The 15,571-nt window shown below is 42.2% G+C and overlaps 17 non-coding genes across 17 annotated transcripts; all 17 read left to right on the forward strand.

Annotated features, from left to right (window-relative positions):
- The first annotated feature begins 5,214 nt into the window (after positions 1 to 5,214).
- On the forward strand, positions 5,215 to 5,288 carry trnai-aau (transfer RNA isoleucine (anticodon AAU)). The gene has a single exon. It is a non-coding gene; the product is annotated as a tRNA-Ile (tRNA).
- Positions 5,289 to 5,370: 82 nt separating this feature from the next.
- Positions 5,371 to 5,443, forward strand: trnaf-gaa (transfer RNA phenylalanine (anticodon GAA)). Its single transcript has one exon. It is a non-coding gene; the product is annotated as a tRNA-Phe (tRNA).
- Positions 5,444 to 6,321: 878 nt separating this feature from the next.
- On the forward strand, positions 6,322 to 6,395 carry trnai-aau (transfer RNA isoleucine (anticodon AAU)). The gene has a single exon. It is a non-coding gene; the product is annotated as a tRNA-Ile (tRNA).
- Positions 6,396 to 6,477: 82 nt separating this feature from the next.
- trnaf-gaa (transfer RNA phenylalanine (anticodon GAA)) lies at positions 6,478 to 6,550 on the forward strand. The gene has a single exon. It is a non-coding gene; the product is annotated as a tRNA-Phe (tRNA).
- A 1,033-nt stretch (positions 6,551 to 7,583) lies between these two features.
- On the forward strand, positions 7,584 to 7,656 carry trnaf-gaa (transfer RNA phenylalanine (anticodon GAA)). Its single transcript has one exon. It is a non-coding gene; the product is annotated as a tRNA-Phe (tRNA).
- An 879-nt stretch (positions 7,657 to 8,535) lies between these two features.
- Positions 8,536 to 8,609, forward strand: trnai-aau (transfer RNA isoleucine (anticodon AAU)). Its single transcript has one exon. It is a non-coding gene; the product is annotated as a tRNA-Ile (tRNA).
- Positions 8,610 to 8,691: 82 nt separating this feature from the next.
- trnaf-gaa (transfer RNA phenylalanine (anticodon GAA)) lies at positions 8,692 to 8,764 on the forward strand. The gene has a single exon. It is a non-coding gene; the product is annotated as a tRNA-Phe (tRNA).
- An 879-nt stretch (positions 8,765 to 9,643) lies between these two features.
- Positions 9,644 to 9,717, forward strand: trnai-aau (transfer RNA isoleucine (anticodon AAU)). Its single transcript has one exon. It is a non-coding gene; the product is annotated as a tRNA-Ile (tRNA).
- An 82-nt stretch (positions 9,718 to 9,799) lies between these two features.
- Positions 9,800 to 9,872, forward strand: trnaf-gaa (transfer RNA phenylalanine (anticodon GAA)). The gene has a single exon. It is a non-coding gene; the product is annotated as a tRNA-Phe (tRNA).
- Positions 9,873 to 10,752: 880 nt separating this feature from the next.
- Positions 10,753 to 10,826, forward strand: trnai-aau (transfer RNA isoleucine (anticodon AAU)). Its single transcript has one exon. It is a non-coding gene; the product is annotated as a tRNA-Ile (tRNA).
- Positions 10,827 to 10,907: 81 nt separating this feature from the next.
- On the forward strand, positions 10,908 to 10,980 carry trnaf-gaa (transfer RNA phenylalanine (anticodon GAA)). Its single transcript has one exon. It is a non-coding gene; the product is annotated as a tRNA-Phe (tRNA).
- An 877-nt stretch (positions 10,981 to 11,857) lies between these two features.
- On the forward strand, positions 11,858 to 11,931 carry trnai-aau (transfer RNA isoleucine (anticodon AAU)). Its single transcript has one exon. It is a non-coding gene; the product is annotated as a tRNA-Ile (tRNA).
- Positions 11,932 to 12,953: 1,022 nt separating this feature from the next.
- On the forward strand, positions 12,954 to 13,027 carry trnai-aau (transfer RNA isoleucine (anticodon AAU)). Its single transcript has one exon. It is a non-coding gene; the product is annotated as a tRNA-Ile (tRNA).
- An 82-nt stretch (positions 13,028 to 13,109) lies between these two features.
- On the forward strand, positions 13,110 to 13,182 carry trnaf-gaa (transfer RNA phenylalanine (anticodon GAA)). The gene has a single exon. It is a non-coding gene; the product is annotated as a tRNA-Phe (tRNA).
- Positions 13,183 to 14,216: 1,034 nt separating this feature from the next.
- On the forward strand, positions 14,217 to 14,289 carry trnaf-gaa (transfer RNA phenylalanine (anticodon GAA)). The gene has a single exon. It is a non-coding gene; the product is annotated as a tRNA-Phe (tRNA).
- An 878-nt stretch (positions 14,290 to 15,167) lies between these two features.
- On the forward strand, positions 15,168 to 15,241 carry trnai-aau (transfer RNA isoleucine (anticodon AAU)). The gene has a single exon. It is a non-coding gene; the product is annotated as a tRNA-Ile (tRNA).
- Positions 15,242 to 15,323: 82 nt separating this feature from the next.
- On the forward strand, positions 15,324 to 15,397 carry trnaf-gaa (transfer RNA phenylalanine (anticodon GAA)). Its single transcript has one exon. It is a non-coding gene; the product is annotated as a tRNA-Phe (tRNA).
- Positions 15,398 to 15,571: the final 174 nt, after the last annotated feature.

Here is a 15,571-nt window from a genome sequence, read left to right on the forward strand (position 1 = left end):
AGTCTCAGAGACACAAGACTAGGTGCATTGGAACCGGCTCGGCCCATAGAGACGGACCCCAACGTTTCGGTCCGATAGCTCATTCAAGGACCCCATAGCAAGGCATGGAAAAAAGTGGATTTTCAGCACCAATTAGGGTTTTACTCGGGCACCGAAGGACCTATCGAGCGAAACTCGGGATTCGGGGTCGCCTCACATAGGCCTTCACATAATGTCTGACCTGGACCCGCAGCTAGAACGTAACTATGTGTTTTACGTTTTTATTATGTTTTAAACTAATGGCGCTGTGAATTATGGGCCTGCTCTGACATATATGATAGTTGGCTTCTAAATGAGTTGGAAAAAGTGGGTTTGGTGTCAATTGGTATCAGTTTGGTGTCAAATGACATCTAATTGACTGATGGACACTGACTTGCTAGTTGACTTTTGTACATTAGCAATATGTTTAAACGGAGAGGGACCATCACCAAAAGTGACATTCTGAAATCAACCTAACGAGCCATGGAGATGAACCAGAATCACTGCCCAGCTATCCCGAGTTCATCGGGCCAGTCAATTTCACATTCCTGCAGGATTTTTATAGCATGACAAATTCGTGATGGTACCTGCCCATTGAACCATATTGCAAATGCACAGTGACTTTGCAAAAGTGAGAGAAAACATAAACAAATGGACATGATGAAATCAACACAACGAGTGATGGAAATGTACAACTATCACTGCTCAGCCATCCTGTGTTCATCAGACCAGTCAATTTTGCATTTTTGAGCATGTCAAATTTCATATGGTAAATGCACATTGAAACATATTGCAAATGCGCGCGCACTTGCAATATGATTCTATAGTGTAAAAACATCACCTAATGGACATGATGAAATCAACACAACGAGTGATGGAAATGTACAACTATCACTGCTCGGCCATCCTGTGTCCATCAGACCAGTCAATTTTGCATGCATTTTTGAGCATGTCAAATTTCATATGGTAAATGCACATTGAAACATATTGCAAATGCACGTGCACTTGCAATATGATTCTATAGTGTAAAAAAACATCACCTAATGGACATGATGAAATCAACACAACGAGTGATGGAAATGTACAACTATCACTGCCCGGCCATCCTGTGTTCCATCAGACCAGCATTTTCAGCATTTAAATGCATTTCACCATATTTTATTTTTGGTTGCACATTGAAACAATGCAAATGCGCGTGCATTTGCAATATGATTCTATAGTGAAAAACATCACCTAATGGACATGATGAAATCAACACAACGAGTGATGGAAATGTACAACTATCACTGCTCGGCCATCCTGTGTCCATCAGACCAGTCAATTTTGCATTTTTGAGCATGTCAAATTTCATATGGTAAATGCACATTGAAACATATTGCAAATGCGCGCACTTGCAATATGATTCTATAGTGTAAAAAACATCACCTAATGGACATGATGAAATCAACACAACGAGTGATGAAATGTACAACTATCACTGCCCGGCCATCCTGTGTTCCCATAGCGAGCATTAATATCAGAATGACCGGTAAATGCATTTACAACCATATTTTTATTTTTGGGTTACCAGTTGCACAACAATGCACGTGCATTTGCAATATGATTCTATAGTGAAAAAACATCACCTAATGGACATGATGAAATCAACACAACAGTGATGGAAATGTACAACTATCACTGCTCGGCCATCCTGTGTCCATCAGACCAGTCAATTTTGCATTTTTAGCATGTCAAATTTCATATGGTAAATGCACATTGAAACATATTGCAAATGCGCGTGACTTGCAATATGATTCTATAAGTAAAACATCACCTAATGGACATGATGAAATCAACACAACAGAGTGATGAAATGTACAACTATCACTGCCCAGCCATCCTGTGTTCCCATCAGACCAGTCAATTTTCAGCATTTTAAATGCATTTCAATATTTTTATTTTTGGGTTACCATTGAAACAACAATGCACGTGCATTTGCAATATGATTCTATAGTGAAAAAACATCACCTAATGGACATGATGAAATCAACACAACGACAAGTGATGGAAATGTACAACTATCACTGCTCGGCCATCCTGTGTCCATCAGACCAGTCAATTTTGCATTTTTGAGCATGTCAAATTTCATATGGTAAATGCACATTGAAACATATTGCAAATGCGCGCGCACTTGCAATATGATTCTATAGTGTAAAAACATCACCTAATGGACATGATGAAATCAACACAACGAGTGATGGAAATGTACAACTATCACTGCTTTCGGCCATCCTGTGTTCCCATAGCGAGTTAAATCAGAATGACCGGTAAATGCATTTACAACCATATTTTTATTTTTTGGGTTACCAGTTGCCTAACAATGCACGTGCATTTGCAATATGATTCTATAGTGAAAAACATCACCTAATGGACATGAGAAATCAACACAACGGTGATGGAAATGTACAACTATCACTGCCCGGCCATCCTGTGTCCATCAGACCAGTCAATTTTGCATTTTGAGCATGTCAAATTTCATATGGTAAATGCACATTGAAACATATTGCAAATGCGCTGCACTTGCAATATGATTCTATAGTGAAAAACATCACCTAATGGACATGATGAAATCAACACAACGAGTGATGGAAATGTACAACTATCACTGCTCGGCCATCCTGTGTTCCCATCAGACCAGCAATTTTCATTTTTGAGCATGTCAAATGCATTTAAACCATATTTTTATTTTTGGGAACCATATTGCACAAATGCACGTGCATTTGCAATATGATTCTATAGTGAAAAACATCACCTAATGGACATGATGAAATCAACACAGGGAGTGATGGAAATGTACAACTATCACTGCTCGGCCATCCTGTGTTCCATCAGACCAGTCAATTTTGCATTTTTGAGCATGTCAAATTTCATATGGTAAATGCACATTGAAACATATTGCAAATGCGCGTGCACTTGCAATATGATTCAGTGAAAAAACATCACCTAATGGACATGATGAAATCAACACAACGAGTGATGGAAATGTACAACTATCACTGCTCGGCCATCCTGTGTTCCATTCATTAATTCAGACCAGCATTTACAAATATTTTTACCAGGTGCCTATTTTCAATCACCAGTTGCACAACATGCGTATCCATCAGAATATTTTAAACAGTCCATAAAGCACTCAGGACGGACTCCATAGATAGAGGGCCGTATGTAGGGTATCCCATAGCGGGCATGGACAATAGCGTCCCGGTAAATGCATTTACAACCATATTTTTATTTTTGGGTTACCAGTTGCACAACAATGCACGTGCATTTGCAATATGATTCTATAGTGAAAAACATCACCTAATGGACATGATGAAATCAACACAACGAGTGATGGAAAGGAACAACTATCACTGCCAGGCCATCCTGTGTTCATCAGGCCAGTCAATTTCACATTCCTGCAGGATTTTTATAGCATGACAAATTCGTGATGGTACCTGCCCATTGAACCATATTGCAAATGCACAGTGACTTTGCAAAAGTGAGAAAACATAAACAAATGGACATGATGAAATCAACACAACGAGTGATGGAAAGGTACAACTCTCACTGCTCGGCCATCCTGTGTTCATCAGACCAGTCAATTTTGCATTTTTGAGCAAGGTCAAATTTCATATGGGCACATTGAAACATATTAAATGCACGTGCACTTACAATATGATTCTATAGTGAAACAACACACCTAACGGAGATGATGAAATCAACACAACGAGTGATGGAAATGTACAACTATCACTGTGCCATCCTGTGTTCATCAGACCAGTCAATTTTGCATTTTTGAGCAAGGTCAAATTTTATGGTAAATGCACATTGAAACATAAAATGCATCACTTGCAAAATAGTGAAAAACATCACAAAATGGACATGATGAAGTCAACACAACGAGTGATGGAAAGGAACAACTATCACTGCCCGGCCATCCCGAGTTCATCAGGCCAGTCAATTTTGCATTTCTGCAGGATTTTGAGCATGTCAAATTTCTTACGTCATTTGGCCCACAAAAAAATCCTTATGCACAATTTAAAAAAAAATATATAAAAAATATGATAATAAAATTGGACAAAAGTATATTCATACAGTTCTTACACATGTGTAATTGACAAAAAAATTGAAAGAATTTTAAAAAACGGTCCAGAAAGCACTTTTTAAGGGTGTGTGAAGTTTTTACAAAATTTTGACATTTTTGACTTTTGACTTTTGACTTCCTATGAAATCATATTGGAATTGGACAAAACATATTCCTTATGCGCATGTAAAAAAAAAAAAAATTATGATAATAAAATTGGACAAAAGTATATTCATACAGTTCTTACACATGTGTAATTGACAAAAAATCGAAAGAATTTCGAAAAACGGTCCAGAAAGCACTTTTATGGGTGTGTGAAGTTTTTACAAAATTTTGACATTTTTGACTTTTGACTTTTGACTTCCTATGAAATCATATTGGAATTGGACAAAACATATTCCTTATGCGCATATAAAAAAAAAAAAAATTATGATAATAAAATTGGACAAAAGTATATTCATACAGTTCTTACACATGTGTAATTGACAAAAAATCGAAAGAATTTCGAAAAACGGTCCAGAAAGCACTTTTTAAGGGGTGATAAGTTTTTGAAAAAATTTCATTTTTTCAAAATTTTACTTTTGGACATTAATTTGGGTTACATATCCAATATGAAAAACCCCGGTGGAGCGCATTTGCCCCCTGTTGAATTTTTAAAGTGTTACAACTGGCAATTGCCATATGGCATTTGCAATACACTTTGGATGAATCAACGCCGAATTGGGTGGTATTGGCCAATGTGTATATGGTTTGTCCGATGCCAATGACTTGCCATTCATTTTTGTCCAATACAGGGGGGTATTCCCTTACATTGCTACATGACAGTAGGTTGTCATAAGACAAGGCTGCATGAAGTGTGAACTGGAGTTTTCTTGGATCCATAAAACAATGTGCTTTTGGAGAATGTGGGCATCGATCCCACTACCTCACGCGTGCAAACCATTTGAGCTAATTCCCCAGCCGTTTGGAATTTCCGCAAGAAGCAACCAAGAGGGTCCAGTCTTGTCAGGCTATGCTGTTGGTGGACTTGTTTGTTGATGTGCCAGCACTTGCAGAGGCTCAGTGCATTTCAACAATTGAGCAAAATAGCAAATGGCCGGTTAGCTCAGTTGGTTAGAGTGTGGTGCTAATAACGCCAAGGTCATGGGTTCGATCCCCATACTGGCTATTATGTACATTTTGAGTGTCAAAATTACGAGTCACATGCATGTGAATTGTCAAGGGTGCCACAGAATTATGTTGAGTGAATTGCCGGAATAGCTCAGTTGGGAGAGCGTTAGACTGAAGATCTAAAGGTCCCTGGTTCGATCCTGGGTTTCGGCATCTTTATTTGTTCTTTCTTTATGCTCTGGCTTCAAGGAACCTTTCCACAGCTTTGTTTGTGGGCCTCAATGGTGTGTGCTACGCTGCTCCTCTGAAAGTAAGTAATGTCTTGCTTTTTCATCTGACATTTTGACATCAGTGTTACATTAAAGTTGCTTGTCATTGCTACATGACAGTAGGTTTTCATAAGACAAGGCTGCATGAAGTGTGAACTGCAGCTTTCTTGGATCCACAAAAAATGTGTTTTTGGGGAATGCGGGCATCGATCCCACTACCTATAGCATGCTAAGCAAACACAATACCAATTGATCAAATTCCCCAGCTGTTTGGAATTGCCACAAGGAGCAACCAAGAGTGTCCAGTCTTGTCAGGCTATGCTGTTGGTGGACTTGTTAGTTTGCGCTCCAGCACTTGCAGAGGCTCGGTGCATCTCAACAATTGTGCTCTGTAGCCAGCGGCCGGTTAGCTCAGTTGGTTAGAGTGTGTGATACGCTGCTCTCTGAAAGTAAGTAATGTCTTTCTTTTTCATCTGACATTGTGACATCAGTGTTACATGAGAGTTTCTTGTCATTGTTACATGACAGTTTCTTGTCATTGTTTACATGACAGTAGGTTGTCGTAAGACAAGGCTGCATGAAGTGTGAACTGGAGTTTTCTTGGATCCATAAAACAATGTGCTTTTGGAGAATGTGGGCATCGATCCCACTACCTCACGCGTGCAAAGCATTTGAGCTAATTCCCCAGCCGTTTGGAATTTCCACAAGAAGCAACCAAGAGGGTCCAGTCTTGTCAGGCTATGCTGTTGGTGGACTTGTTTGTTGATGTGCCAGCACTTGCAGAGGCTCAGTGCATTTCAACAATTGAGCAAAATAGCAAATGGCCGGTTAGCTCAGTTGGTTAGAGTGTGGTGCTAATAACGCCAAGGTCATGGGTTCGATCCCCATACTGGCTATTATGTACATTTTGAGTGTCAAAATTACGAGTCACATGCATGTGAATTGTCAAGGGTGCCACAGAATTATGTTGAGTGAATTGCCGGAATAGCTCAGTTGGGAGAGCGTTAGACTGAAGATCTAAAGGTCCCTGGTTCGATCCCGGGTTTCGGCATCTTTATTTGTTCTTTCTTTATGCTCTGGCTTCAAGGAACCTTTCCACAGCTTTGTTTGTGGGCCTCAATGGTGTGTGCTACGCTGCTCCTCTGAAAGTAAGTAATGTCTTGCTTTTTCATCTGACATTTTGACATCAGTGTTACATTAAAGTTGCTTGTCATTGCTACATGACAGTAGGTTGTCATAAGACAAGGCTGCATGAAGTGTGAACTGCAGCTTTCTTGGATCCACAAAAAATGTGTTTTTGGGGAATGCGGGCATCGATCCCACTACCTATAGCATGCTAAGCAAACACAATACCAATTGATCAAATTCCCCAGCTGTTTGGAATTGCCACAAGGAGCAACCAAGAGTGTCCAGTCTTGTCAGGCTATGCTGTTGGTGGACTTGTTAGTTTGCGCTCCAGCACTTGCAGAGGCTCGGTGCATCTCAACAATTGTGCTCTGTAGCCAGCGGCCGGTTAGCTCAGTTGGTTAGAGTGTGTGATACGCTGCTCTCTGAAAGTAAGTAATGTCTTTCTTTTTCATCTGACATTGTGACATCAGTGTTACATGAGAGTTTCTTGTCATTGTTACATGACAGTTTCTTGTCATTGTTTACATGACAGTAGGTTGTCGTAAGACAAGGCTGCATGAAGTGTGAACTGGAGTTTTCTTGGATCCATAAAACAATGTGCTTTTGGAGAATGTGGGCATCGATCCCACTACCTCACGCGTGCAAAGCATTTGAGCTAATTCCCCAGCCGTTTGGAATTTCCACAAGAAGCAACCAAGAGGGTCCAGTCTTGTCAGGCTATGCTGTTGGTGGACTTGTTTGTTGATGTGCCAGCACTTGCAGAGGCTCAGTGCATTTCAACAATTGAGCAAAATAGCAAATGGCTGTTAGCTCAGTTGGTTAGAGTGTGGTGCTAATAACGCCAAGGTCATGGGTTCGATCCCCATACTGGCTATTATGTACATTTTGAGTGTCAAAATTACGAGTCACATGCATGTGAATTGTCAAGGGTGCCACAGAATTATGTTGAGTGAATTGCCGGAATAGCTCAGTTGGGAGAGCGTTAGACTGAAGATCTAAAGGTCCCTGGTTCGATCCTGGGTTTCGGCATCTTTATTTGTTCTTTCTTTATGCTCTGGCTTCAAGGAACCTTTCCACAGCTTTGTTTGTGGGCCTCAATGGTGTGTGCTACGCTGCTCCTCTGAAAGTAAGTAATGTCTTGCTTTTTCATCTGACATTTTGACATCAGTGTTACATTAAAGTTGCTTGTCATTGCTACATGACAGTAGGTTTTCATAAGACAAGGCTGCATGAAGTGTGAACTGCAGCTTTCTTGGATCCACAAAAAAATGTGTTTTTGGGGAATGCGGGCATCGATCCCACTACCTATAGCATGCTAAGCAAACACAATACCAATTGATCAAATTCCCCAGCTGTTTGGAATTGCCACAAGGAGCAACCAAGAGTGTCCAGTCTTGTCAGGCTATGCTGTTGGTGGACTTGTTAGTTTGCGCTCCAGCACTTGCAGAGGCTCGGTGCATCTCAACAATTGTGCTCTGTAGCCAGCGGCCGGTTAGCTCAGTTGGTTAGAGTGTGTGATACGCTGCTCTCTGAAAGTAAGTAATGTCTTTCTTTTTCATCTGACATTGTGACATCAGTGTTACATGAGAGTTTCTTGTCATTGTTACATGACAGTTTCTTGTCATTGTTTACATGACAGTAGGTTGTCGTAAGACAAGGCTGCATGAAGTGTGAACTGGAGTTTTCTTGGATCCATAAAACAATGTGCTTTTGGAGAATGTGGGCATCGATCCCACTACCTCACGCGTGCAAAGCATTTGAGCTAATTCCCCAGCCGTTTGGAATTTCCACAAGAAGCAACCAAGAGGGTCCAGTCTTGTCAGGCTATGCTGTTGGTGGACTTGTTTGTTGATGTGCCAGCACTTGCAGAGGCTCAGTGCATTTCAACAATTGAGCAAAATAGCAAATGGCCGGTTAGCTCAGTTGGTTAGAGTGTGGTGCTAATAACGCCAAGGTCATGGGTTCGATCCCCATACTGGCTATTATGTACATTTTGAGTGTCAAAATTACGAGTCACATGCATGTGAATTGTCAAGGGTGCCACAGAATTTTGTTGAGTGAATTGCCGGAATAGCTCAGTTGGGAGAGCGTTAGACTGAAGATCTAAAGGTCCCTGGTTCGATCCCGGGTTTCGGCATCTTTATTTGTTCTTTCTTTATGCTCTGGCTTCAAGGAATCTTTCCACAGCTTTGTTTGTGGGCCTCAATGGTGTGTGCTACGCTGCTCCTCTGAAAGTAAGTAATGTCTTGCTTTTTCATCTGACATTTTGACATCAGTGTTACATTAAAGTTGCTTGTCATTGCTACATGACAGTAGGTTGTCATAAGACAAGGCTGCATGAAGTGTGAACTGCAGCTTTCTTGGATCCACAAAAAAATGTGTTTTTGGGGAATGCGGGCATCGATCCCACTACCTATAGCATGCTAAGCAAACACAATACCAATTGATCAAATTCCCCAGCTGTTTGGAATTGCCACAAGGAGCAACCAAGAGTGTCCAGTCTTGTCAGGCTATGCTGTTGGTGGACTTGTTAGTTTGCGCTCCAGCACTTGCAGAGGCTCGGTGCATCTCAACAATTGTGCTCTGTAGCCAGCGGCCGGTTAGCTCAGTTGGTTAGAGTGTGTGATACGCTGCTCTCTGAAAGTAAGTAATGTCTTTCTTTTTCATCTGACATTGTGACATCAGTGTTACATGAGAGTTTCTTGTCATTGTTACATGACAGTTTCTTGTCATTGTTTACATGACAGTAGGTTGTCGTAAGACAAGGCTGCATGAAGTGTGAACTGGAGTTTTCTTGGATCCATAAAACAATGTGCTTTTGGAGAATGTGGGCATCGATCCCACTACCTCACGCGTGCAAAGCATTTGAGCTAATTCCCCAGCCGTTTGGAATTTCCACAAGAAGCAACCAAGAGGGTCCAGTCTTGTCAGGCTATGCTGTTGGTGGACTTGTTTGTTGATGTGCCAGCACTTGCAGAGGCTCAGTGCATTTCAACAATTGAGCAAAATAGCAAATGGCCGGTTAGCTCAGTTGGTTAGAGTGTGGTGCTAATAACGCCAAGGTCATGGGTTCGATCCCCATACTGGCTATTATGTACATTTTGAGTGTCAAAATTACGAGTCACATGCATGTGAATTGTCAAGGGTGCCACAGAATTATGTTGAGTGAATTGCCGGAATAGCTCAGTTGGGAGAGCGTTAGACTGAAGATCTAAAGGTCCCTGGTTCGATCCCGGGTTTCGGCATCTTTATTTGTTCTTTCTTTATGCTCTGGCTTCAAGGAACCTTTCCACAGCTTTGTTTGTGGGCCTCAATGGTGTGTGCTACGCTGCTCCTCTGAAAGTAAGTAATGTCTTGCTTTTTCATCTGACATTTTGACATCAGTGTTACATTAAAGTTGCTTGTCATTGCTACATGACAGTAGGTTGTCATAAGACAAGGCTGCATGAAGTGTGAACTGCAGCTTTCTTGGATCCACAAAAAATGTGTTTTTGGGGAATGCGGGCATCGATCCCACTACCTATAGCATGCTAAGCAAACACAATACCAATTGATCAAATTCCCCAGCTGTTTGGAATTGCCACAAGGAGCAACCAAGAGTGTCCAGTCTTGTCAGGCTATGCTGTTGGTGGACTTGTTAGTTTGCGCTCCAGCACTTGCAGAGGCTCGGTGCATCTCAACAATTGTGCTCTGTAGCCAGCGGCCGGTTAGCTCAGTTGGTTAGAGTGTGTGATACGCTGCTCTCTGAAAGTAAGTAATGTCTTTCTTTTTCATCTGACATTGTGACATCAGTGTTACATGAGAGTTCTTCTTGTCATTGTTACATGACAGTTTCTTGTCATTGTTTACATGACAGTAGGTTGTCGTAAGACAAGGCTGCATGAAGTGTGAACTGGAGTTTTCTTGGATCCATAAAACAATGTGCTTTTGGAGAATGTGGGCATCGATCCCACTACCTCACGCGTGCAAAGCATTTGAGCTAATTCCCCAGCCGTTTGGAATTTCCACAAGAAGCAACCAAGAGGGTCCAGTCTTGTCAGGCTATGCTGTTGGTGGACTTGTTTGTTGATGTGCCAGCACTTGCAGAGGCTCAGTGCATTTCAACAATTGAGCAAAATAGCAAATGGCCGGTTAGCTCAGTTGGTTAGAGTGTGGTGCTAATAACGCCAAGGTCATGGGTTCGATCCCCATACTGGCTATTATGTACATTTTGAGTGTCAAAATTATGAGTCACATGCATGTGAATTGTCAAGGGTGCCACAGAATTTGTTGAGTGAATTGACGGAATAGCTCAGTTGGGAGAGCGTTAGACTGAAGATCTAAAGGTCCCTGGTTCGATCCCGGGTTTCGGCATCTTTATTTGTTCTTTCTTTATGCTCTGGCTTCAAGGAACCTTTCCACAGCTTTGTTTGTGGGCCTCAATGGTGTGTGCTACGCTGCTCCTCTGAAAGTAAGTAATGTCTTGCTTTTTCATCTGACATTTTGACATCAGTGTTACATTAAAGTTGCTTGTCATTGCTACATGACAGTAGGTTTTCATAAGACAAGGCTGCATGAAGTGTGAACTGCAGCTTTCTTGGATCCACAAAAAAATGTGTTTTTGGGGAATGCGGGCATCGATCCCACTACCTATAGCATGCTAAGCAAACACAATACCAATTGATCAAATTCCCCAGCTGTTTGGAATTGCCACAAGGAGCAACCAAGAGTGTCCAGTCTTGTCAGGCTATGCTGTTGGTGGACTTGTTAGTTTGCGCTCCAGCACTTGCAGAGGCTCGGTGCATCTCAACAATTGTGCTCTGTAGCCAGGCCGGTTAGCTCAGTTGGTTAGAGTGTGTGATACGCTGCTCTCTGAAAGTAAGTAATGTCTTTCTTTTTCATCTGACATTGTGACATCAGTGTTACATGAGAGTTTCTTGTCATTGTTACATGACAGTTTCTTGTCATTGTTTACATGACAGTAGGTTGTCGTAAGACAAGGCTGCATGAAGTGTGAACTGGAGTTTTCTTGGATCCATAAAACAATGTGCTTTTGGAGAATGTGGGCATCGATCCCACTACCTCACGCGTGCAAAGCATTTGAGCTAATTCCCCAGCCGTTTGGAATTTCCACAAGAAGCAACCAAGAGGGTCCAGTCTTGTCAGGCTATGCTGTTGGTGGACTTGTTTGTTGATGTGCCAGCACTTGCAGAGGCTCAGTGCATTTCAACAATTGAGCAAAATAGCAAATGGCCGGTTAGCTCAGTTGGTTAGAGTGTGGTGCTAATAACGCCAAGGTCATGGGTTCGATCCCCATACTGGCTATTATGTACATTTTGAGTGTCAAAATTACGAGTCACATGCATGTGAATTGTCAAGGGTGCCACAGAATTATGTTGAGTGAATTGCCGGAATAGCTCAGTTGGGAGAGCGTTAGACTGAAGATCTAAAGGTCCCGGGTTTCGGCATCTTTATTTGTTCTTTCTTTATGCTCTGGCTTCAAGGAATCTTTCCACAGCTTTGTTTGTGGGCCTCAATGGTGTGTGCTACGCTGCTCCTCTGAAAGTAAGTAATGTCTTGCTTTTTCATCTGACATTTTGACATCAGTGTTACATTAAAGTTGCTTGTCATTGCTACATGACAGTAGGTTGTCATAAGACAAGGCTGCATGAAGTGTGAACTGCAGCTTTCTTGGATCCACAAAAAAATGTGTTTTTGGGGAATGCGGGCATCGATCCCACTACCTATAGCATGCTAAGCAAACACAATACCAATTGATCAAATTCCCCAGCTGTTTGGAATTGCCACAAGGAGCAACCAAGAGTGTCCAGTCTTGTCAGGCTATGCTGTTGGTGGACTTGTTAGTTTGCGCTCCAGCACTTGCAGAGGCTCGGTGCATCTCAACAATTGTGCTCTGTAGCCAGCGGCCGGTTAGCTCAGTTGGTTAGAGTGTGTGATACGCTGCTCTCTGAAAGTAAGTAATGTCTTTCTTTTTCATCTGACATTGTGACATCAGTGTTACATGAGAGTTTCTTGTCATTGTTACATGACAGTTTCTTGTCATTGTTTACATGACAGTAGGTTGTCGTAAGACAAGGCTGCATGAAGTGTGAACTGGAGTTTTCTTGGATCCATAAAACAATGTGCTTTTGGAGAATGTGGGCATCGATCCCACTACCTCACGCGTGCAAAGCATTTGAGCTAATTCCCCAGCCGTTTGGAATTTCCACAAGAAGCAACCAAGAGGGTCCAGTCTTGTCAGGCTATGCTGTTGGTGGACTTGTTTGTTGATGTGCCAGCACTTGCAGAGGCTCAGTGCATTTCAACAATTGAGCAAAATAGCAAATGGCCGGTTAGCTCAGTTGGTTAGAGTGTGGTGCTAATAACGCCAAGGTCATGGGTTCGATCCCCATACTGGCTATTATGTACATTTTGAGTGTCAAAATTACGAGTCACATGCATGTGAATTGTCAAGGGTGCCACAGAATTTTGTTGAGTGAATTGCCGGAATAGCTCAGTTGGGAGAGCGTTAGACTGAAGATCTAAAGGTCCCTGGTTCGATCCCGGGTTTCGGCATCTTTATTTGTTCTTTCTTTATGCTCTGGCTTCAAGGAACCTTTCCACAGCTTTGTTTGTGGGCCTCAATGGTGTGTGCTACGCTGCTCCTCTGAAAGTAAGTAATGTCTTGCTTTTTCATCTGACATTTTGACATCAGTGTTACATTAAAGTTGCTTGTCATTGCTACATGACAGTAGGTTGTCATAAGACAAGGCTGCATGAAGTGTGAACTGCAGCTTTCTTGGATCCACAAAAAAATGTGTTTTTGGGGAATGCGGGCATCGATCCCACTACCTATAGCATGCTAAGCAAACACAATACCAATTGATCAAATTCCCCAGCTGTTTGGAATTGCCACAAGGAGCAACCAAGAGTGTCCAGTCTTGTCAGGCTATGCTGTTGGTGGACTTGTTAGTTTGCGCTCCAGCACTTGCAGAGGCTCGGTGCATCTCAACAATTGTGCTCTGTAGCCAGCGGCCGGTTAGCTCAGTTGGTTAGAGTGTGTGATACGCTGCTCTCTGAAAGTAAGTAATGTCTTTCTTTTTCATCTGACATTGTGACATCAGTGTTACATGAGAGTTTCTTGTCATTGTTACATGACAGTTTCTTGTCATTGTTTACATGACAGTAGGTTGTCGTAAGACAAGGCTGCATGAAGTGTGAACTGGAGTTTTCTTGGATCCATAAAACAATGTGCTTTTGGAGAATGTGGGCATCGATCCCACTACCTCACGCGTGCAAAGCATTTGAGCTAATTCCCCAGCCGTTTGGAATTTCCACAAGAAGCAACCAAGAGGGTCCAGTCTTGTCAGGCTATGCTGTTGGTGGACTTGTTTGTTGATGTGCCAGCACTTGCAGAGGCTCAGTGCATTTCAACAATTGAGCAAAATAGCAAATGGCTGTTAGCTCAGTTGGTTAGAGTGTGGTGCTAATAACGCCAAGGTCATGGGTTCGATCCCCATACTGGCTATTATGTACATTTTGAGTGTCAAAATTACGAGTCACATGCATGTGAATTGTCAAGGGTGCCACAGAATTATGTTGAGTGAATTGCCGGAATAGCTCAGTTGGGAGAGCGTTAGACTGAAGATCTAAAGGTCCCTGGTTCGATCCCGGGTTTCGGCATCTTTATTTGTTCTTTCTTTATGCTCTGGCTTCAAGGAACCTTTCCACAGCTTTGTTTGTGGGCCTCAATGGTGTGTGCTACGCTGCTCCTCTGAAAGTAAGTAATGTCTTGCTTTTTCATCTGACATTTTGACATCAGTGTTACATTAAAGTTGCTTGTCATTGCTACATGACAGTAGGTTTTCATAAGACAAGGCTGCATGAAGTGTGAACTGCAGCTTTCTTGGATCCACAAAAAATGTGTTTTTGGGGAATGCGGGCATCGATCCCACTACCTATAGCATGCTAAGCAAACACAATACCAATTGATCAAATTCCCCAGCTGTTTGGAATTGCCACAAGGAGCAACCAAGAGTGTCCAGTCTTGTCAGGCTATGCTGTTGGTGGACTTGTTAGTTTGCGCTCCAGCACTTGCAGAGGCTCGGTGCATCTCAACAATTGTGCTCTGTAGCCAGCGGCCGGTTAGCTCAGTTGGTTAGAGTGTGTGATACGCTGCTCTCTGAAAGTAAGTAATGTCTTTCTTTTTCATCTGACATTGTGACATCAGTGTTACATGAGAGTTTCTTGTCATTGTTACATGACAGTTTCTTGTCATTGTTTACATGACAGTAGGTTGTCGTAAGACAAGGCTGCATGAAGTGTGAACTGGAGTTTTCTTGGATCCATAAAACAATGTGCTTTTGGAGAATGTGGGCATCGATCCCACTACCTCACGCGTGCAAAGCATTTGAGCTAATTCCCCAGCCGTTTGGAATTTCCACAAGAAGCAACCAAGAGGGTCCAGTCTTGTCAGGCTATGCTGTTGGTGGACTTGTTTGTTGATGTGCCAGCACTTGCAGAGGCTCAGTGCATTTCAACAATTGAGCAAAATAGCAAATGGCTGGTTAGCTCAGTTGGTTAGAGTGTGGTGCTAATAACGCCAAGGTCATGGGTTCGATCCCCATACTGGCTATTATGTACATTTTGAGTGTCAAAATTACGAGTCACATGCATGTGAATTGTCAAGGGTGCCACAGAATTATGTTGAGTGAATTGCCGGAATAGCTCAGTTGGGAGAGCGTTAGACTGAAGATCTAAAGGTCCCTGGTTCGATCCCGGGTTTTCGGCATCTTTATTTGTTCTTTCTTTATGCTCTGGCTTCAAGGAACCTTTCCACAGCTTTGTTTGTGGGCCTCAATGGTGTGTGCTACGCTGCTCCTCTGAAAGTAAGTAATGTCTTGCTTTTTCATCTGACATTTTGACATCAGTGTTACATTAAAGTTGCTTGTCATTGCTACATGAC

The sequence above is a fragment of the Oncorhynchus keta genome, unplaced genomic scaffold (genome assembly GCF_023373465.1).
Source record: "Oncorhynchus keta strain PuntledgeMale-10-30-2019 unplaced genomic scaffold, Oket_V2 Un_contig_19957_pilon_pilon, whole genome shotgun sequence".
NCBI lineage: Eukaryota > Metazoa > Chordata > Actinopteri > Salmoniformes > Salmonidae > Oncorhynchus > Oncorhynchus keta.